The 24,226-nt window shown below is 40.7% G+C and overlaps 1 pseudogene; it reads right to left on the bottom strand.

Moving 5' to 3' along the window:
- Window positions 1–1,894: 1,894 nt before the first annotated feature.
- LOC115833215 overlaps window positions 1,895–24,226 on the bottom strand; it is a 39,803-nt pseudogene continuing 17,471 nt past the window's right edge.

Below are 24,226 nucleotides of genomic sequence, written 5' to 3'. Positions count from 1 at the left end.
ACTTGGGTCTTGGGTAATATCGACCTTTTAATCCTCAGACTTGTTAGAAGTACATTTCTTGTCCTTGAGACCAGTATTTTTCAGTTATGTATGCAACTACCTTTATTAAACCTGGTTATCACAATTCAATTCTCAGGTGTTGCAGAAAAATCTACGTCTTTCAGACTGTAGATGGAAATAACTGTGAAAAAAATGATGCAGATATCTTCTAGTTTGTGCTAAACACACTGCTTTATATTTACTGCCCATGTCTTTCATGAGGATACAAATGTTAAGAGGCAGTCTTGTTTTGCTTTTCAAAGACATTTTGTAGAGATTTTTCACTAATGTGAATCTGGTTTTATCCACTTGATTCTGTATAGATTAAGTAAATATGTATGATAAACTTTAAAAAAAGAAAATCATGTGACAATAAATGCATGAATTTTTTTCTAATCTATTATATTGGTCTATGTGTCTGTTTTTATGCTGGTACCATGCCGTTTTGATTACTCTAGCTTTTATTATATTTTGAGATCCGGTTGTGATTCCTCCAGCTTTGCTCTTTTTGCTCAAGATTGCGTTGGGTAACTGGAGTCTTTTGTGGTTCTCTGCGAATTTTAGGATTGCTTTCTCTATGCGTGTAAAACTAGCATTGGAATTTTGATAGGGATTGCATTGAGTCTGTTGATTGCTTTGAGTAGTATGGACATTTAAACAATATTGATTCTTCCAATCCATGATCATGGGATAGCTTTCCATTTATTTATGGCTTCCTTGATTTCTTTCATCAGTGTTTTACAGTTTTCAGTGTATAGATCTTTCACCTCCTTGGTTGAATTTATTCCTAAGCAGTTTATGTTATTTTTGAGAGCTACTGTAAGTGGGATTGTTTTCTTGATTTCTTTTACAGATAGCTACCTATTTGTGTATGTTAATTTTATGTTTTGCAACTTTCCTTAAAATTCATTTGAATTTTAATTTTTTTTGTAAAATATTTTAAGATTTTATGTATACAAAATCATGTCATCTGCAGACAGAGGTAATTTAATTTCTTATTTTTTTCTTTTCTTTTTTGAGATAGGGTCTCACTTTCTCACCCAGGCTGGAGTGCAGTGGTGTGATCTCGACTCACTGCAGCCTCAATTTCCTGGATTCAAGTGATTCTCATGCTCCAGCCCCCCAAGTCGCTGGGACTACAGGCGCATGCCAGCACGCCCGACTAACTTTTGTATTTTTGGTAGAGACAGGGTTTCGCCATGTTTCCCAGGCTGGTCTCGAACTCTTGGCCTCATGTGATCCACCTGCCTCAGACTCCCAAAGTCTTAGGATTACAGGCATGAGCCACCGCGCCCAGTAAACTTGTTATTTTTTGATTTGTGTGATTTTCATATTTTTTCTCTTGCCTAAGTTTTTTGGCTAAAATTTTCAGTATTATGTGGCATGGAAGTGGTGAAAGGGGGCATCTTTGTCTTGTTCTTCATACAGATAATATTAAAACCAGGGTCTTCCATCAGCTATGGCAAGAGTGTAGTTAAAGGAAAGAATCAGACCAAGGATTGAGCCCTGGGACTCTCTATTTGTAAGAATTTGGGGAGAAGAGAACTTCTGCATAGCTGAACACATGGAAGTTCCTGGAGGATACTGCACCTAGAGAGGGCATGGAAGCTCCATGCCCCTTCCCACATACTGTGACCTATGCACCTCTTTCCTCTGGCTGTTCGTCTGTATCCTTTGTCATGTTCTTCATAATAAATGGGTAAACATATTTACTCATCAGTGTTAAAACCCGACACGATACAGTAACATGATTTTGTGCACTTAGAGGAGAAATATTTCCTAGTTAAGGGGAAAATTGTGCAAAGGGCCTCTGGAAGACATTCACTCTAAGCTGTTTTGTAGGGAAACATTTCATTTAGAAGTCTGGACATTTTTTCTTCAGTTTGCTGTAATCTACATTCACTGAGTAGAACTCGTATTGATCATTGGGTCCCAGTTTATTCCAAGGTTCTGGGGGATTCTTTCTGTCCCAACTAGCATCTAGGTTAAACAGTGTCAGATGCAAGACATGCAGACCTGCTCTAGTGCCTCCTGCTCAAATATATACAAAGAGAGGGATGTCAAACTCGAATGCTTTCTGGCCTGACCAAATGTGGAGCTTGTGTGTAGCCTGGAAGGAGAGAAGAGCAAATATTTCAGGCCCAGGTCTAAGTAGTCTAATGCAGCATTTGATTTTTGGAGACTTAGGTAATACAGAATTGAGTTAATAATACTTCTTGTTTCATAACGTGCTACTTGTGATTGATGTGAGGCCCTATTTGTTTATTTATTTTACAATGCTAGGTGCCCCCATTTGCCTATTACCCAATCCAAGAGCTAGACTATTACTAGTAACTTACTTACGTCCACCTCTAAGCTCCCCCTCACTGCATCCTCTTGACTCCCTTCACTCCCACCAGAAGCAACCCTAACCTGAATTGTGTACTTGGCATTCCTTTGATTTTTGTTGCAAATAAGTATATATATAAAACAATATACTCTTTTTTCCTTTTTGAGGCAGGGTCTCACTCTGATTGTTCAGTATGGAGTGCAGTGGCATGATTTTGGCTCACTGCAGCCTTGACCTCCCCAACTCAGGTGATGCTCCCACCTCAGCCTCCTGAGTAGCTGGGACTACAAGAGCGTGCCATGACACCTGGCCAATTTTTTGTAGAGACAGGGTTTAGCCATGTTGCCCAGGCTGATCTCAAACTCCTAGACTCAAGCACTCCATCTGCATCTGCCTCCCAAAGTGCTGGGATTACAGGCGTGAGCCACTGTGCCTGACCATTATCCTCTTCAGTTTTGCTTGATTTTGAATTTTATAAAAAGGGTGTCACACTGCATGTAGTCCTGTGGGAATTGTTTTCCTCAAACTAACATTTATCCATTGTTGAGCATAAAACTGCAGTTCACCCATTGGCCTTGCTACATAGTATATCATGGTGTGGATTTGCCACAGTTCTACGCATTCTCTTGTTCGTGAGCATTTGCATTGTTACCAGGTTTTTGCTACTGTGGCCAGAGCTGCTGTGAAATTCTTGTCCAGTGGACATTGACAGGAATCGCTGAGTTGTGAATGTTCAGCCTTATATATTGATGCCACATTGTTGTCCAAACTGGTTGTGTTCATTTATATTCCCAACATGTTGCAAGCTGTATGAGATCCCACTGCTCTGCATCCTCTCTAACCTTTGATGTTGCTAGGTTTCTAAATCTTTGCCAATCAAATGGGTATAAGATTTATCTTGTAGTCATGTTTAGCATTTCCCTGACTACCGATGAGCTGAGCATATCTTCATGTGTTTATTGGCCACATAGGTTCCTTCTTCTATGGAATTCCTGTTCATGATTTTTGCCTATTTTCTTACTGGGTTGTTTGTCTTTCCTTATTGATTTCTAGGAGTTGTCAAAATATATTCTTGATACCAGCCTTTTGTCAATTGCATATAAGATAAATATCTTCTTCCAGCTTGTACCATGTATTTCCACTTCTGTATGATATCTTTTAAAATTGAGGTAGGACAGGCCAGGAGAGGGGGCTCACATCTGTAATCCTGGCACTATGGGTGGCCGAGGTGGGTGGATCACCTGAAGTCAGGAGTTAGAGACCAGCCTGGCCAACACGGTTAAATCCTGTCTTTACTAAAATACAAAAATTAGCCAGTCGTGGTGGTGGGTGCTTGCAATCTCAGTTACTCAGGAGGCTGAGGCAGGAGAATAGCTTCAACTCAGGAGGCAGAGGTCGCATTGAGCTGAGATCATGCCATTGCACTCCAGCCTGGGTAACAGAAGCAAAACTCTGTCTCAAAAAAAATTAAAAAATGAAAAATAAAAAAATGAGGTATAACATACATATGGCAAATCACAGAAACCTAAGTGTACAATTTTAACACAGTTCTACACCCAGTAACCACCATGCAGATCAAAATAGAGAACATTTTCAACAGCCCCCATCCCTAAAAAGAGAATTTTGAGAGAAGATGAGGAACCAGCAAGGAAGATTGAGGAGTGATCACTGAGATTGGAATAAACCCAATGTCTTCTTCTTCTGGTAATGACAGACTAGATAACTCAGATAAACCCTCTGTGTTGGCCATCACTTAGTTGGCCATCTGGTTGAACTCAGTCTACAATCTTGCTCTCTCTCTCTGTGATGATTAGGCTGATATCACATAGTTCAATGACCCAACCCTCTAGTCATATGGTTGGTCTTTCTAGTATGGCCAGCCTCCATTCTGAGTCATCTCATTACATAAACTATCTAGGGGCCTACCATGATTCACCTCATTAGCATAAACCATGAAGCGTGGTCCATGGGGCCCACCAGGAATGACAAAGACACACCTATCTCTTAGGAAATTGCAAGAGATTAGAGGTTATCACCCAGGACTCAGGGACAAAGTCCAGACAAATTCTTTATTTTACATTAAGTGCACAGAAAAATGCACATTATAAAAAATTCATCTTATTGGGATAGAAATATACTGCTATGGTTTAGATATGATTCATCTGTCCCCACCAAAACTCATGTGGAAATTGGATCCCCAATGTGGTGGTGTTGGGAGGTGAGGCCTTGTGGGAGGTGTTTGGGTCATGGAGACAGATCCCTCATGAACAGCTTGCTGCCATTCTCGAGGTAGTGAGAGAGTACTGGCTCTGGTGAGACTGGATTAGTGCCCATTAACGGTAGGTTTGTTATAAAGCCAGCATGCCCCTCATGTTTTCCCTCTTTGCACGTGTCTGCTTCTCCTTTGGCCTTTTCCACTGTTTTGGCCTAGAAGGTGGCTGTCACCAGAAGCTGAGCAGTTACTTTTGCCATGCTTCCTCTACTTCCCAGCTTGCTGAATCATGAGCTAAGTAAACCTCTTTTATTTTTAAATTACCCAGTCTCAGGTATTCTGTTACAGAAACACAAAACAGACTAAGACATATACTAGCAATGTCCCAGCAGAGGGAAAAATGGCATTAAGTTGGTGCAAAAGTAATTGCAGATTTTGCCTTTACTTTTTTTTTTTCTTTTTTGTCGGAGTTTCTTTCTTGTTGCCTAGGCTGGAGGGCAGTGGCTTGATCTCGGCTCACTGCAACCCCCGCCTCCCAGGTTCAAGCGATTCTCCTGCCTCAGCCTCCCGAGTAGCTGGGATTACAGGTGCCACCAACCACGCCAGGGTTTTTTTTTATTTTTTGTATTTTTAGTAGAGACGGGGTTTCACCATGTTGGCCAGGCTAGTCTTGAACTCCTGACGTCAGGTAATCCGCCCACATCGGCCTCCCAAAGTGCTGGGATTACAAGCACGAGCTACTGCTCCTGGCCCATCATTACTTTTAATAGCAAAAACTTCTACACCAACCCAATACTACAAACAACTTGATGCATGTAATTCAACAACTTACATGAAATGCACTAATTCTTTTAAAGACACAAATTATCAAAACTCACCCAATATAAAATAACTTGAATAGTCCTATAAAGACATTGAAATTTGGGAGGCTGAGGTGGGAGGATCACCTGAGACCAGAAGACCGAGACCAGCCTGGGCAACAAAGTGAGACCCTAGCTCTACAAAAAATTTATATATAAAAAGAAATGGAATTCATAGTTAAATACCTTCCAAAAAAGATATTCCCAGCCCAGATGGCTTCACTGGCAAATTTCACCAAACATTCAAAGAAGAATTAATACCCACTCTACGATATCTCTTCCCAAAAATAAAACAGGAAGGACTACTTGTCAACACATTTTATGAGGCCAGGATTACCCTGATACCAAAACCAGCCAAAGACAGTATAAAAGAAGCAAGCAAGCAAGAAATGACAGACCACCAACTCTCATGAACATAAATGCAAAAATCATCACAAAATATTAGCAAATTGAATCTAGCAATGTCTAAAAAGAAAAATATCGCTCAACCATGTGAGGCTTATTTCAGGAATGCAGGGTTTATCCAGTGTTAAAAAAATCAGTTGATTCCATTATATTAATGGTCAATAAAAGAAAGAAAGACATGGTGATATTAATTGATGTATAAAAAGCCTTTGGCAAAATTCAACATCTATTCAAGATATAAACTCCCACTAAACTAAGAATAGAAAACTTTCTCAACTTGATAAAGGGAATCTACAAGAAAACCCACAGCTAATATCATAGTTAAGAGTAAACAACTGAATGTTTTTCTCCTATGTTCATGAACAACACAAGGTTGTGTACTCTTGCCACTTCTGTTCAACATCACACTTAGAGTCCTTCCTATTGTAATAATTCAGGAAATAGAAACAAAAGACATTCATAAAGGAAAAGAAGAAATAAAACTGCCTGGTATTCACAGATGACATTATTATCTATGCAGAGAATCCCATGGAATCTACAAAAAAATTCCTAGAAATAATAAGTGACTTTATGAAAGGTAAAGCATATATGGTCAATATGCAAAAATCAATTGTATTTATATATACAATAAGTGCATAAATGGAAACAAAACATTTAAAAACCAGTGTCATTTACAATAGCTCCAAAAATGAAAAACCTAGGTATGAATCAGAGAAATTCAAAGTCCTGAAAACTACACAATGCTAATAAAATAAACCCAGGAAGGCCTAAATGAATGGAATAAACATGAGTATACTTTGCTTATGAATGGGAACACACAATAAATATATGAGTTCTCCTTGCATTCATCTATAGATATAACGCAATACAATTAAACTGATAGTACTATTTTTTGTAGACATACACAACATGATTCTGTAATTTATACTGAAAATCAAAATAACTACAATGATTAAAACAATTTTAAGAAGAATAGACTGATGGGAGCCAAGATGGCTAAATAGCAACAGCTCCAGTCTATAGCTCCCAGCATGAGTGATGCAGAAGACGGGTGATTTCTGCATTTCCAACTGAGGTACCAGGTTCATCTCACTGGGGAGTGTCAGAAAGTGGGTGCAGGACAGTGGGTACAGTGCACCTGAGCATGAGCTGAAGCAGGGCGAGGCATTGCCTCACCCGGGAAGCACAAGGGGTCAGGGAATTCCCTTTCCTAGTCAAAGAAAGGGGTGAGAGACGGCACCTGGAAAATCGGGGCACTTCCACCCTAATACTGCACTTTTCCAATGGTCTTAGCAAACAGCACGCCAGGAGATTATATCCTGTGCCTGGCTCGGAGGGTCCTACGCCCACGGAGCCTCGCTCATTGCTAGCACAGCAGTCTGAGATCAAACTGCAAGGTGGCAGCGAGGCTGGGGGAGGGGTGCCCGCCATTGCCGAGGCTTGAGTAGGTAAACAAAGTGGCTGGGAAGCTCAAACTAGGTGGAGCCCACCACAGCTGAAGGAGGTCTGCCTACCTCTGGGGGCAGGGCATAGCCAAACAAAAGGCAGGAGAATCCTATGCAGACTTAAATGTCCCTGTCTGACAGCTTTGAAGAGAGTAGTGGTTCTCCAAGCACGGAGTTTGAGATCTGAGAACAGACAGACTGCCTCCTCAAGTGGGTCCCTGATCCCCGAGTAGCCTAACTGGGAGGCACCCCACAGTAGGGACACACTGACACCTCACATGACCAAGTACTCCTCTGAGACAAAACTTCCAGAGGAATGATCAGGCAGCAACCTTTGCTGTTCACCAATATCCGCTGTTCTGCAGCCTCTGCTGCTGATACCCAGGCAAATAGGGTCTGGAGTGGACCTCCAGCAAACTCCAACAGACTGCAGCTGAGGGTCCTGACTGTTAGAAGGAAAACTAACAGACAGAAAGGACCTCCACACAAAAACCCCATCTGTAGGTCACCATCATCAAAGACCAAAGGTAGATAAAACCACAAAGATGGGGAAAAAACAGAGCAGAAAAACTGGAAACTCTAAAAATCAGAGTGCCTCCCCTCCTCCAAAGGAATGCAGTTCCTCACCAGCAATGGAACAAAGCTGGAGGGAGAATGACTTTGATGAGTTGAGAGAAGAAGGCTTCAGATGATCAAACTACTCTGAGCTAAAGAAAGAAGTTCAAACCCATGACAAAGAAGTTAAAAACCTTGAAAAAAAAAAATTAGATGAATGGCTAACTAGAATAACCAATGCAGAGAAGTCCTTAAAGGACCTGATGGAGCTGAAAACCAAGGCATGAGAACTACGTGACAAATGCACAAGCCTCAGTAGCCAATTCGATCAACTGGAAGAAAGGGTATCAGCAATGGAAGATCAAATGAATGAAATGAAGAGAGAAGGGAAGTTTAGAGAAAAAAAGAATAAAAAGAAATGAACAAAGCCTCTAAGAAATATGGGAATATGTGAAAAGACCAAATCTACGTCTGATTGATGTACCTGAAAGTGATGGGGAGAATGGAACCAAGTTGGAAAACACTCTGCAGGATATTATACAGGAGAACTTCCCCAATCTAGCAAGGCAGGCCAACATTCAAATCCAGGAAATATAGAGAATGTCACAAAGATAATCCTCGAGAAGAGCAACTCTAAGACACATAATTGTCAGATTCACCAAAGTTGAAATGAAGGAAAAAATGTTAAGGGAAGACAGAGAGAAAGGTCGGGTTACCCACAAAGGGAAGCCCATCAGACTAACAGCTGATCTCTCGGCAGAAACTCTACAAGTCAGAAGAGAGTGGGGACCAATATTCAACATTCTTAAAGAAAAGAATTTTCAACCCAGAATTTCATATCTAGCCAAACTAAGCTTCATAAGCGAAGGAGAAATAAAATACTTTACAGACAAGCAAATGCTGAGAGATCTTGTCACCACCAGGCCTGCCCTAAAAGAGCTCCTGAAGGAAGCTCTAAACATGGAAAGGAACAACCAGTACCAGCCACTGCAAAATCATGACAAATTGTAAAGACCATTGAGGCTAGGAAGAAACTGCATCAACTAACGAGCAAAATAACCAGCTAACATCATAATGACGGGATCAAATTCACACATAACAATATTAACCTTAAATGTAAATGGGCTAAATACTCCAATTAAAAGACACAGACTGGCAAATTTGATAAAGAGTCAAGATCCATCAGTGTGCTGTATTCAGGAAACCCATCTCATGTGCAGAGACACACATAGGCTCAAAATTAAGGGATGGAGGAAGATCTACCCAGCAAATGGAAAACAAAAAAAGGCAGGGGTTGCAATTCTAGTCTCTGATAAAACAGACTTTAAACCAACAAAGATCAAAAGAGATAAAGAAGGCCATTACATAATGGTAAAATGATCAATTCAACAAGAAGAGCTAACTATCTTAAATATATATGCACCCAATACAGGAGCACCTAGATTCATAAAGCAAGTCCTTAGAGACCTACAAAGAGACTTAGACTCCCACACAATAATAATGGGAGACGTTAACACCCCACTTTCAACATTAGACAGGTCAACGAGACAGAAAGTTAACAAGGATATCCAAGAATTGAACTCAGCTCTGCACCAGGCATCTACAGAACTCTCCACCCCAAATCAACAGAATATACATTCTTCTTAGCACCACACCACACTTATTCCAAAATTGACCACATAGTTGGAAGTAAAGCACTCCTCAGCAAATGTAAAAGAACAGAAATTATAACAAACTGTCTCTCAGACCACAGTGCAATCAAACTAGAACTCAGGATTAAGAACCTCACTCAAAACCGCTCAACTACATGGAAACTGAACAACCTGCTCCTGAATGACTACTGGGTACATAACAAAATGAAGGCAGAAATAAAGATGTTCTTTGAAACCAATGAGAACAAAGACACAACATACCAGAATCTCTGGGACACATTCAAGGCAGTGTGTAGAGGGAAATTTATAGCACTAAATGCCCACAAGAGAAAGCAGGAAAGATCTAAAACTGACACCCTAACATCACAATTAAAAGAACTAGAGAAGCAAGAGCAAACACATGCAAAAGCTAGCAGAAGGCAAAAAATAACTAAGATCAGAGCAGAACTGAAGGAAATAGAGACACAAAAAACCCTTTAAAAAATCAATGAATCCAGGAGCTGGTTTTTTGAAAAGATCAACAAAATTGATAGACCACTAGCAAGACTAATAAAGAAGAAAAGAGAGAAGAATCAAATGGATGCAATAAAAAATGATAAAGGGGATATCACCACCGATCCCACAGAAATACAAACTACCATCAGAGAATACTATAAACACCTCTATGCAAATAAACTAGAAAATCTAGAAGAAATGGATAAATTCCTTGACACATACACCCTCCCAAGACTAAACCAGGAAGAAGTTGAATCTCTGAATAGACCAATAACAGGCTCTGAAGTTGAGGCAATAATTAATAGCTTACCAACCAAAAAAAGTCCAGGACCAGATGGATTCCCAGCCGAATTCTACCAGAGGTACAAGGAGGAGCTGGTACCATTCCTTCTGAAACTATTCCAATCAATAGAAAAAGAGGGAATCCTCCCTAACTCATTGTATGAGGCCAGCATCATCCTGATACCAAAGCCTGGCAGAGACACAACCAAAAAAGAGAATTTTAGACCAATATCGCTGATGAACATCAATGCAAAAATCCTCAATAAAATACTGGCAAACTGAATCCAGCAGCACATCAAAAAGCTTATCCACCATGATCAAGTGGGCTTCATCCCTGGGATGCAAGGCTGATTCAACATACGCGAATCAATAAATGTAATCCAGCATATAAACAGAACCAGTGACAATAAACACATGATTATCGCAATAGATGCAGAAAACACCTTTGACAAAATTCAACAATGCTTCATGCTAAAAACTCTCAATAAATTAGATATTGATGGGACGTATCTCAAAATAATAAGAGTTATCTATGACAAACCCACAGCCAATATCATACTGAATGGGCAAAAACTGGAAGCATTCTCTTTGAAAACTGGCACAAGACAGGGATGCCCTCTCTCACCACTCCTATTCAACATAGTGTTGGAAGTTCTGGCAAAGGCAATCAGGCAGGAGAAGGAAATAAAGGGTATTCAATTAGGAAAAGAGGAAGTCAAATTGTCCCTGTTTGCAGACGATATGATTGTATATCTAGAAAACTCCATCGTCTCAGCCCAAAATCTCCTTAAGTTGATAGGCAACTTCAGCAAAGTCTCAGGATACAAAATCAATGTGCAAAAATCACAAGCATTCTTATACACCAATCACAGACAAACAGAGAGCCAAATCATGAGTGAACTCCCATTCACAATTGCTTCAAAGAGAATAAAATACCTAGGAATCCAACTTACAAGGGACGTGAAGGACGTCTTCAAGGAGAACTACAAACCACTGCTCAATGAAATAAAAGAGGATACAAACAAATGGAAGAACATTCCATGCTCATGGGTAGCAAGAATCAATATCGTGAAAATGGCCATACTGCCCAAGGTAATTTATAGATTCAATGCCATCCCCATCAAGCTACCAATGATTTGCTTCACAGAATTGGAAAAAACTACTTTAAAGTTCATATGGAACCAAAAAAGAGCCCACAATGCCAAGTCAATCCTAAGCCAAAAGAACAAAGCTGGAGGCATCACACTACCTGACTTCAAACAATACTACAAGGCTACAGTAACCAAAACAGCATGGTACTGGTACCAAAACAGAGATATAGACCAATGGAACAGAACAGAGCCCTCAGAAATAATATCACACATCTACAACCATCTGATCTGTGACAAATCTGACAAAAACAAGAAATTGGGAAAGGATTCCCAATTTAATAAATGGTGCTGGGAAAACTGGTTAGCCATATGGAGAAAGCTGAAACTGGATCCCTTCCTTACACATTATACAAAAATTAATTCAAGACGGATTAAAGACTTAAATGTTAGACCTAAAACCATAAAAACTCTAGAAGAAAACATAGGCAATACCATTCAGGACATAGGCATGGGCAAGGACTTCATGTCTAAAACACCAAAAGCAATGGCAACAAAAGCCAAAATTGACAAATGGGACCTAATTAAACTAAAGAGCTTCTGCACAGCAAAAGAAACTACCATCAGAGTGAACAGGCAAACTACAGAATGGGAGAAAATTTTTGCAATCTACTTATCTGACAAAGGGCTAATGTCCAGAATCTACAATGAACACAAACAAATTTACAAGAAAAAAACAAACAACCCCATCAACAAGTGGGCAAAGGATGTGAAAAGACACTTCTCAAAAGAAGACATTTATGCAGCCAAAAGACACATGAAAAAATGCTCATCATCACTGGCCATCAGAGAAATGCAAATCAAAACCACAATGAGATACCATCTCACACCAGTCAGAATGGGGATCATTAAAAAGTCAGGAAACAACAGGTGCTGGAGAGGTTATGGTGAAATAGGAACACTTTTACACTGTTGGTGGGACTGTAAACTAGTTCAACCATTGTGGAAGACAGTGTGGTGATTCCTCAGGGATCTCGAACTAGAAATACCATTTGACCCAGCCATCCCATTACTGGGTATATACCCAAAGGACTATAAATCATGCTGCTATAAAGACACATGCACACGTATGTTTATTGCGGCACTATTCACAATAGCAAAGACTTGCAACCAACCCAAATGTCCAACAATGATAGACTGGCTTAAGAAAATGTGGCACATATACACCATGGAATACTATGCAGCCATAAAAAAGGATGACTTCATGTCCTTTGTCGGGACATGGATGAAGCTGGAAACCATCATTCTCAGCAAACTATTGCATGTACAAAAAACCAAACAGTGCATGTTCTCACTCATAGGTGGGAATTGAACAATGAGAACACATGGACACAGGAAGGGGAACATCACACACTGGGGCCTGTTGTGGGGTGGGTGGAGGGGGGAGGGATCGCATTTGGAGATATACCTAATGTTAAATGAGAAGTTACTGGGTGCAGCACACCAACATGGCACATGTATACATATGTAACTAACCTGCACATTGTGCACATGTACCCTAAAACTTAAAGTATAATAGAAAAAAGAATAAAGTTGGAGGAATCACTTTACCTACTTTTTTTCTTTTCTTTTCTTTCTTTCTTCTTTTTTTGTTTTTTAAGACAGAGTCTCATTCTGTTGCCCAGGCTGGAGTGCGGTGACAAAATCTTGGCTCACTGCAGCCTTTAACTACTGGGCTTAAGTGATCTTCCTGCCTCAGCCTCCTGAGTAGCTAGGACTAAAGGTGTGCAGCATGACACCTAAGTTTTTTATTTGCTTGTAGAGATGAGATCTCATTACATTTCACAGGTCTCACTATGTTGCACAGGCTGGTCTTCAATTCCTGAGCTCAAGTGGTCCTCCTGGTTTGGCCTCCCAAAACCCACTTTATTATTATTATTATTATTATACTTTAAGTTATGGGGTACCTAGGCACAACGTCCAGGTTTGTTACATAGGTATACATGTGCCGTGTTAGTTTGCTGCACTCATCAACTCGTCATTTACATTAAGTATTTCTCCTAATGCTGTCCCTCCCCCAGCCTCCCAGCCCCTGACAGGCCCTGGTGTGTGATGTTCCCCTCCTTGTGTCCATGCCAAAACCCACTTTTAAGACTCACCAGAATACTACACTAATTAAGACAAGTGTGTTGTTGGCAATGCGGTAGATATAAGTCAGGGGGATGTATAGAGATTCCAGAAATAGACCCTAGATCTATTGCCAATAAATTTTTAAATTTATGGGCCCAGCACAGTGGCTCACACCTGTAATCCCAGCACTTTGGGAGGCCGAGGTGGGTGGATCACAAGGTCAGGAGATGAGACCATCCTGGCTAGCACGGCGAAATCCCGTCTCTACTAAAAGTACAAAAAGTTAGCTAGGCATGATTTGTGTGTGTTGAACCATCCTTGCATACCAGGGATGAAGCCAACTTGATCATGGTGGATAAGCTTTTCGATGTGCTGCTGAATTTGGTTTGCCAGTATTTTACTGAAGATTTTCACATCAATGTTCATCAGGGATATTGGCCTGAAGTTTTCTTTTTTTGTTGTGTCTCTGCCAGATTTTGGTATCAGGATGATGCTGGCCTCATAAAATGAGTTAAGGAGGATTCCCTCTTTTTCTATTGTTTGGAATAGTTTCAGAAGGAATGGTACCAGCTCCTCTTTGTACCTCTGGTAGAATTCGGCTGTGAATCCATCTGGTCCTGGGCTTTTGTTGGTTGGTAGGCTATTAATTACTGCCTCATTTTCAGAACTTGTTATTGGTTCATTTAGGGATTTGACTTCTTCTTGGTTTAGTCTTGGGAGGGTGTATGTGTCCAGGAATTTGCCTATTTCTTCTAGATTTTCTAGTTTATTTGCGTAGAGGTGTTTATAGTCTTCTCTGATGGTAGTTTGTATTTCTGTGGGATCAGTGGTGATATCCCCTTTATCATTTTTTATTGTATCTATTTGATTCTTCTCTCTTTTCTTCTTTCTTAGTCTTGCTAATGGTCTATTTTGTTGATCTTTTCAAAAAACCAGCTCCTGGATTCATTGATTTTTTTGGAGGTTTTTTTGTGTCTTTATCTCCTTCAGTTCTGCTCTGATCTTAGTTATTTCTTGTCTTCTGCTAGCTTTTTAATTTGTTTGCTTTTGCTTCTCTAGTTCTTTTAATTGTGATGTTAGGGTGTTGATTTTAGATCTTTCCCACTTTCTCCTGTGGGCATTTAGTGCCATAAATTTCACTGTAAACACTGCTTTAACTGTGTTCCAAAGATTCTGGTACCTTGTGTCTTTGTTCTCATTGGTTTCAAATAACTTACTTATTTCTGCCGTCATTTCGTTATGTACCCAGTAGTCATTCAGGAGCAGGTTGTTTAGTTTCCATGTAGTTGTGCAGTTTTGAGTTTCTTTATCTTGAATTCTAATGTGATTGCACTGTGGTCTGAGAGACTGTTACGATTTCTGTTCTTTTGCATTTGCTCAGCAGTGTTTTACTTCCAACTATGTGGTCAATTTTAGAATAAATGTGATGTGGTCCTGAGAAGAATGTATATTCTGTTGATTTGGGGTGGAGAGTTCTGTCAATGTCTATCAGGTCCACTTGGTGCAGAGCTGAGTTCAAGTCCTGAATATCCTTCTTAATTTTCTGTCTCGTTGATCTGCCTAATATTGACAGTGGGGTGTTGAAGTCTCCCACTGTTATTGTGTGGGAGTCTAAGTCTCTTTGTAGGTCTCTAAGGACTTGCTTTATGAATCTGGGTGCTCCTGTATTGGGTGCATATATATTTAGGATAGTTAGCTCTTCTTGTTGAATTGATCCCTTAACAATTATGTAATGCCCTTCTTTGTCTTTTTTTATCTCTGTTGGTTTAAAGTCTTTTTTGTCAGAGACTAGGATTGCAACCCCTACTTTTTTGTTTTTTTCTTTCCATTTGCTTGGTAAATACTCCTCCATCCCTTTATTTTGAGCCTATGTGTGTCTTTGCATGTGAGATGGGTCTCCTGAATACAGCACACCAACAGGTCTTGACTCTTTATCCAATTTGCCAATCTGTGTCTTTAATTAGGGCATTTAGTCCATTTACATTTAAGGTTAATATTGTTATGTGTGAATTTGATCCTGTCATTATGATGCTAGCTGGTTATTTAGCCCGTTAGTTGATGCAGTTTCTTCATAGTGTCAATGGTCTTTACAATTTGGCATGTTTTTGCAGTGGCTGGTACCAGTTTTTCCCTTCCATATTTAGTGATTCCTTCAGGAGCTCTTGTAAGGCAGGCCTGGTGGTGACAAAATCTCTCAGCATTTGTTTGTCTGTAAAGGATTTTATTTATCCTTCACTCATGAAGCTTAGTTTGGCTGGATATGAAATTCTGGGTTGAAAATTCTTTTCTTTAAGAATGTTGAGAGGTGGAGCCAAGATGGCCGAATAGGAACAGCTCCGGTCTACAGCTCCCAGCCCCAGCGACACAGAAGACGGGTGATTTCTGCATTTCTGCTTGAGGTACCGGTTTCCTCTCACTAGGGAGTGCCTAACAGTGGGTGCAGGACAGTCGGTGAAGCGCACTGTGTGCGAGCCAAAGCAGGGCGAGGCATTGCCTCACTCGGGAAGCGCAAGGGGTCAGGGAGTTCCCTTTCCTAGTCAAAGAAAGGGGAAGCAGACGGCACCTGGAATATCGGGTCAGTCCCATCCTAATACTGCGCTTTTCCAACGGGCCTGGAAAACGGCACACTAGGAGATTGTGTCCCGCACCTGGCTCGGAGGGTCCTATGCCCATGGAGTCTCGCTAATTGCTAGCACAGCAGTCTGAGATCAAGCTGCGAGGCGGCAGCGAGGCTGGGGGAGGGGCGCCCGCCATTGCCCAGGCTTGCTTAGGTAAACAAGGCAGCCAGGAAGCTTGAACTGGGTGGAGCCCACCACAGCTCAAGGAGGCCTGCCTGCCTCTGTAGGCTCCACCTCTGGGGGCAGGGCACAGACAAACAAAAACTCTGCAAGAACTTCCACAGACTTAAATGTCCCTGTCTGACTGACAGCTTTGAAGAGAGTAGTGGTTCTCCCAGCACGCAGCTGGAGATCTGAGAACGGTCAGACTGCCTCCTAAAGTGGGTCCCTCACCCCTGAGCAGCCTAACTGGGAGGCACCCCCCCAGTAGGGACAGACTGACACCTCATTCAACCCGGTACTTCTCTGAGACAAAACTTTCAGAGGAACTATCAGACAGCTGAATTTGTGGTCTCATGAAAATCCGCTGTTCTGCAGCCACCGCTGCTGACACCCAGCCAGACAGGGTCTGGAGTGCACCGCTAGCAAACTCCAACAGACCTGCAGCTGAGGGTCCTGTCTGGTAGAAGGAAAACTAACAAACAGAAAGGACATCCACACCAAAAACCCATCTGTACATCACCATCATCAAAGACAAAAAGTAGATAAAACCACAAAGATGGGGAAAAAACAGACCAAAAAAACTGGAAACTCTAAAAAACAGAGCACCTCTCCTCCTCCAAAGGAACGCAGTTCCTCACCAGCAACGGAACAAAGCTGGATGGAGGATGACTTTGATGAGTTGAGAGAAGAAGGCTTCAGACGATCAAACTACTCTGAGCTACGAGAGGAAATTCAAAACAACAGCAAAGAAGTTAAAAACTTTGAAAAAAAATTAGAAGAATGGATAACTAGAATAACCAATGGAGAGAAGGGCTTCAAGGAGCTGATGGAGCTGAAAGCCAAGTTTCGAGAACTACGCGAAGATTGCAGAAGCCTCAGTAGCAGATGCGATCAACTGGAAGAAAGGGTATCGCTGATGGAAGATGAAATGAATGAAATGAAGAGAGAAGGGAAGTTCAGAGAAAAAAGGATAAAAAGAAATGAACAAAGCCTCCAAGAAATTTGGGACTATGTGAAAAGACCAAACCTACGTCTGATTGGTGTACCTGAAAATGATGGGGAGAATGGAACCAAGTTGGAAAACACTCTGCAAGATATTATCCAGGAGAACTTCCCCAATCTAGCAAGGCAGGCCAGCATTCAGATTCAGGAAATACAGAGAACGCCACAAAGATACTCCTCGAGAAGGGCAACTCCAAGACACATTATTGTCAGATTCACCAAAGTTGAAATGAAAGAAAAAATGTTAAGGGCAGCCAGAGAGAAAGGTCGGGTTACCCACAAAGGGAAGCCCATCAGACTAACAGCTGATCTCTCAGCAGAAACTCTACAAGCCAGAAGAGAGTGGGGGCCGATATTCAACATTCTTAAAGAAAAGAATTTTCAACCCAGAATTTCCTATCCCGCCAAACTAAGCTTCATAAGTGAAGGAGAAATAAAACACTTTACAGACAAGCAAACGCTGAGTGATTTTGTCACCACCAGGCCTGCCCTAAAAGAGCTCCTGAAGGAAGCACTAAACATGGAAAGGAACAACCGGTACCAGCCACTGCAAAAACATGCCAAATTGTAAAGACCATCGAGACTAGGAAGAAACTATAGCAACTAACGAGCAAAATAACCAACTAACATCATAATGACAGGATCAGATTCACACATAACAATATTAACGTTAAATGTAAATGGGCTAAATGCTCCAATCAAAAGACACAGACTGGCAAACTGGATAAGGAGTCAGGACCCATCAGTGTGCTGTATTCAGGAAACCCATCTCACGTGCAGAGACACGCATAGACTCAAAATAAAGGGATGGAGGAAGATCTATCAAGCAAATGGAAAACAAAAAAAGGCAGGAGTTGCAATCCTAGTCTCTGATAAAATAGACTTTAAACCAACAAAGATCAAAAGAGACAAAGAAGGCCATTACATAATGGTAAAGGGATCAATTCAACAAGAAGAGCTAACTATCCTAAATATATATGCACCCAACACAGGAGCACCCAGATTCATAAAGCAAGTCCTGAGTGACCTACAAAGGGACTTAAACTCCCACACAATAATAATGGGAGATTTTAACACCCCACTGTCAGCATTAGACAGATCAACGAGACAGAAAGTTAACAAGGATATCCAGGAATTGAACTCAGCTCTGCACAAAGTGGACCTAATAGACATCTACAGAACTCTCCACCCCAAGTCAACAGAATATACATTTTTTTCAGCACCACACCACACCTATTCCAAAATTGACCACATAGTTGGAAGTAAAGCTCTCCTCAGCAAATGTAAAAGAACAGAAATTATAACAAACTGTCTCTCAGACCACAGTGCAATCAAACTAGAACTCAGGATTAAGAAACTCACTCAAAACCGCTCTACTACATGGAAACTGAACAACCTGCTCCTGAATGACTATTGGGTACATAATGAAATGAAGGCAGAAATAAAGATGTTCTTTGAAACCAACGAGAACAAAGACACAACATACCAGAATCTCTGGGACACATTCAAAGCAGTGTGTAGAGGGAAATTTATAGCACTAAATGCCCACAAGAGAAAGCAGGAAAGATCCAAAATTGACTCCCTAACATCACAATTAAAAGAACTAGAAAAGCAAGAGCAAACACATTCAAAAGCTAGCAGAAGGCTAGAAATAACTAAAATCAGAGCAGAACTGAAGGAAATAGAGACACAAAAAACCCTTCAAAAAATTAATGAATCCAGGAACTGGTTTTTTGAAAAGATCAACAAAATTGATGGACCGCTAGCAAGACTAATAAAGAAGAAAAGAGAGAAGAATCAAATAGATGCAATAAAAAACGAAAAAGGGGATATCACCACCGATCCCACAGAAATACAATCTACCATCAGAGAATACTACAAACACCTCTATGCAAATAAACTAGAAAATCTAGAAGAAATGGATAAATTCCTCGACAAATACACCCTCCCAAGACTAAACCAGGAAGAAGTTGAATCTCTGAATAGACCAATAACAGGTTCTGAAATTGTGGCAATAATCAATAGCTTACCAACCAAAAAGAGTCCAGGACCTGATGGATTCACAGCTGAATTCTACCAGAGGTACAAGGAGGAACTGGTACCATTCCTTCTGAAACTATTCCAATCGATAGAAAAAGAGGGAATCCTCCCTAACACATTTTATGAAGCCAGCATCGTCCTGATACCAAAACCTGGCAGAGACATAACCAAAAAAGAGAATTTCAGACCAATATCCTTGATGAACATTGATGCAAAAATCCTCAATAAAATACTGGCAAACCAAATCCAGCAGCACATCAAAAAGCTTATCCACCATGATCAAGTGGGCTTCATCCCTGGGATGCAAGGCTGGTTCAACATACGCAAATCAATAAATGTAATCCAGCATATAAACAGAACATAAAAAGCATATAAAAAGACAAAAACCACATGATTATCTCAATAGATGCAGAAAAGGCCTTTGACAAAATTCAACAACCCTTCATGCTAAAAACTCTCAATAAATTAGGTATTGATGGGACGTATCTCAAAATAATAAGAGCTATCTACGACAAACCCACAGCCAATATCATACTGAATGGGCAAAAACTGGAAGCATTCCCTCTGAAAACTGGCACAAGACAGGGATGCCCTCTCTCACCACTCCTATTCAACATAGTGCTGGAAGTTCTGGCCAGAGCAATCAGGCAGGAGAAGGAAATAAAAGGTATTCAATTAGGAAAAGAGGAAGTCAAATTGTCCCTGTTTGCAGATGACATGATTGTATATCTAGAAAACCCCATTGTCTCAGCCCAAAATCTCCTTAAGCTGATTAGCAACTTCAGCAAAGTCTCAGGATACAAAATTAATGTACAAAAATCACAAGCATTCTTGTACACCAATCACAGACAAACAGAGAGCCAAATCATGAGTGAACTCCCATTCACAATTGCTTCAAAGAGAATAAAATACCTAGGAATCCAACTTACAAGGGATGTGAAGGACCTCTTCAAGGAGAACTACAAACCACTGCTCAATGAAATAAAAGAGGATACAAACAAATGGAAGAACATTCCATGCTCATGGGTTGGAAGAATCAATATTGTGAAAATGGCCATACTGCCCAAGGTAATTTATAGATTCAATGCCATCCCCATCAAGCTACCAATGACTTTCTTCACAGAATTGGAAAAAACTACTTTAAAGTTCATATGGAACCAAAAAAGAGCCCGCATCGCCAAGTCAATCCTAAGCCAAAAGAACAAAGCTGGAGGCATCACGCTACCTGACTTTAAACTATACTACAAGGCTACAGTAACCAAAACAGCATGGTACTGGTACCACAACAGAGACATAGATCAATGGAACAGAACAGAGCCCTCAGAAATGATGCCACATAGCTACAACTATCTGATCTTTGACAAACCTGACAAAAACAAGAAATGGGGAAAGGATTCCCTATTTAATAAATGGTGCTGGGAAAACTGGCTAGCCATATGTAGAAAGCTGCAACTGGATCCCTTCCTTACACCTTATACAAAAATTAATTCAAGATGGATTAAAGACTTATATGTTAGACCTAAAACCATTAAAATCCTACAAGAAAACCTAGGCAATACCATTGAGGACATAGGCGTGGGCAAGGACTTCATGTCTAAAACACCAAAAGCAATGGCAACAAAAGCCAAAATCGACAAATGGGATCTCATTAAACTAAAGAGCTTCTGCACAGCAAAAGAAACTATCATCAGAATGAACAGGCAACCTACAGAATGGGAGAAAATTTTTGCAACCTACTCATCTGACAAAGGGCTAATATCCAGAATCTACAATGAACTCAAACAAATTTACAAGAAAAAAACAAACAACCCCATCAAAAAGTGGGCAGAGGACATGAACAGACACTTCTCAAAAGAAGACATTTATGCAGCCAGAAAACACGTGAAGAAATGCTCATCATCACTGGCCATCAGAGAAATGCAAATCAAAACCACAGTGAGATACCATCTCACACCAGTTAGAATGGCCATCATTAAAAAATCAGGAAACAACAGGTGCTGGAGAGGATGTGGAGAAATAGGAACACTTTTACACTGTTGGTGGGACTGTAAACTAGTTCAACCATTGTGGAAGTCAGTGTGGCGATTCCTCAGGGATCTCGAACTAGAAATACCATTTGACCCAGCCATCCCATTACTGGGTATATACCCAAAGGACTATAAATCATGCTGCTATAAAGACACATGCACACGTATGTTTATTGCGGCACTATTCACAATAGCAAAGAGTTGGAACCAACCCAAATGTCCAACAACGATAGGCTGGATTAAGAAAATGTGGCACATATACACCATGGAATACTATGCAGCCATAAAAAATGATGAGTTCGTGTCCTTTGTAGGGACATGGATGAAACTGGAAAACATCATTCTCAGTAAACTATCGCAAGGACAAAAAACCAAACACCGCATGTTCTCACTCATAGGTGGGAATTGAACAATGAGAACTCATGGACACAGGAAGGGGAACATCACACTCCGGGGACTGTTGTGGGGTGGGGGAGGGGGGAGGGACAGCATTAGGAGATACACCTAATGCTAAATGACGAGTTAATGGTGCAGGAAATCAACATGGCACATGGATACATATGTAACAAACCTGCACATTGTGCACATGTACCCTAAAACCCTAAAGTATAATAAAAAAAAAAAAAAAAAAAAAAAAAACACAATGAAAGAAGTTTTGGTTTCTGGTTCCACAATGGTGGCATAGGTGGAAGCTGGCTTCACTCCACCTCACAGAAAAACAAAAACAAATATACGACGCCAAGATTATCACCTGCAATATCCCTGAACTCAACTATGAGGATGAGTCAGTTCCCAGGGCCACAGAGAAGTGAAAACACTCCAAGCAAACAAAAAGAGAATTGGATTTCCATATCTGCAACACCCTCCCCCTGAATCTGCTTGGCACCACGTGTGCGGAAAATTTCCCTTGAGTCATGGTTTCTACACTGGAAGAAGTGATATTGAGGTGAACGGTCAGCTTCCACACCATCTTGGGTTCCCTGGCAGGAGACCTGTTCCTGACTCAACCCACGGGAAGCATCGTGAGTGCCTGAGGGGAGAAATGTCCCTGAGGACAGCCAGAGACAAAACGGGGAGGCAGAACTATCATCCTCAACCTAGGAAACTGCACTGTAACTCAGCCAAAGGAGATGCCAAATCAGAGTGGCTGTTCAGCAGTGCCACACTGTAGGTGGTATGTTCCACAGGCCTCCTGGACTCGGACCCTTAGCCAGCTTTTCTACACTGCCAAGATACCATCTTTGGGACCTCCCCCATTCTGGATGGGCAGCACTCTGTTCATTTGCTTGAGACAAAGCAAATGGGCTTAAGGCACCATCTAATGCTGTAAAGGAGGCAGTGGCCTAGCAGAAAAAAATAAGACGTTCAACAGGTAAATTACACAGAATCTCTAAGCAAACATAAAGATCCAAACAAGCCAGACAGAGGAGACTGGAATAAATAGCAAATCCTTTAGGTATTTTATTTTATTTGTAGCTTTTGTGAATGAAATTACATTCTTGATTTCTTTTTCAGAGTGTTCACTGTTGGCATATAGAAATGCTACTGATTTATGTGTGTTGATTTTGTATCCCACAACTTACGTGAATTTATTCATCAGTTCAAATAGTTTATTGGTGGAGTCTTTAGGTTTTTGCAAATACAAGATCATGTCATCTGCAAACAAGTGGAAGGATAATCACCAGAGGGTGGAAAGGGTAGTGAGGTGTGAGGGAGAGTTGGGGATCTGTATGTTCCTTCTATACTCAGTTTTGTGAGGGCTTTCACCATAAAGGAATTTCGAATTTTATCAAATGCTTTTTACAGCATCAATTGAAATGATCATATGGTTGTTATCCTTCATTCTGTTGATATAGTGTTTCACACTGATTGATTTGCATATGTTGAACCGTCCTTGGATCCCAGGGATAAATCCCACTTGGTCATGATGACGACTGAACACCTTTCCTCTAAGATTTGGAACACAACAAGATGCCCACATTCACCTCTTTTTTTCAACATGGTCCTGGAAGTCCTACCTAGAGCAATCAGACAAGAGAAACTAATAGAAGGCATCCAAGGACCAGATGGTTGTAGATGTGTGGTGTTGTTTCTTAGGCCTCTGTTTTTTTCCATTGGTCTATATATCCGTTTTGGTACCAGTACCATGCTGTTTTGATTACTGTAGCCTTGTAGTATAGTTTGAAGCCAGGTAGCATAATGCCTCCAGCTTTGTTCTTTTTGCTTAGGATTGTCTTGGCTATGTGGGCTCTTTTTTGGTTCCATATGAACGTGAAGGTAGTTTTTTCCAATTCTGTGAAGAAAGTCAGTGGTAGCTTCATGGGGATAGCATTGAAGCTATAAATTACTTTGTGCAGTATGGCCATTTTCACAATATTGATTCTTCCTATCCATGAGCATGGAGTATTCTTCCATTTGTTCATGTCCTTTTATTTTGCTGAGCAGTGGTTTGCAGTTCTCCTTGAAGAGGTCCTTCACATCCCTTGTAAGTTGGATTCCTAGGTATTTTATTCTCTTTGTAGTAATTGTGAATGGGAGTTCACTCATGATTTGGCTCTGTTTGTCTATATTGGTGTATAGGAATGCTTGATTTTTGCACATTGATTTTGTATCCTGAGACTTTGCTGAAGTTGCCTGTCGGCTTAAGGGGATTTTGGGCTGAGATGATGGGGTTTTCTAAACATACAATCATGTCATCTGCAAACAGAGACAATTTGACTTCCTCTTTTCCTAATTGAATACACTTTATTTCTTTCTCTTGCTTGATTGCCCTAGCCAGAACTTCCAACACTATGTTGAATAGGAGTGGTGAGAGAGGGCATCTTTGTCTTCTGCCAGTTTTCAAAGGGAATGCTTCCAGTTTTTGCCCATTCAGTATGATATTG

This window comes from Nomascus leucogenys, chromosome X, assembly GCF_006542625.1.
Source record: "Nomascus leucogenys isolate Asia chromosome X, Asia_NLE_v1, whole genome shotgun sequence".
In the NCBI taxonomy this organism is placed as follows: Eukaryota; Metazoa; Chordata; class Mammalia; order Primates; family Hylobatidae; genus Nomascus; species Nomascus leucogenys.
The sequence above is the reverse complement of the archived record's forward strand: the minus strand, read 5'-3'. Positions and strand labels throughout refer to the sequence as shown.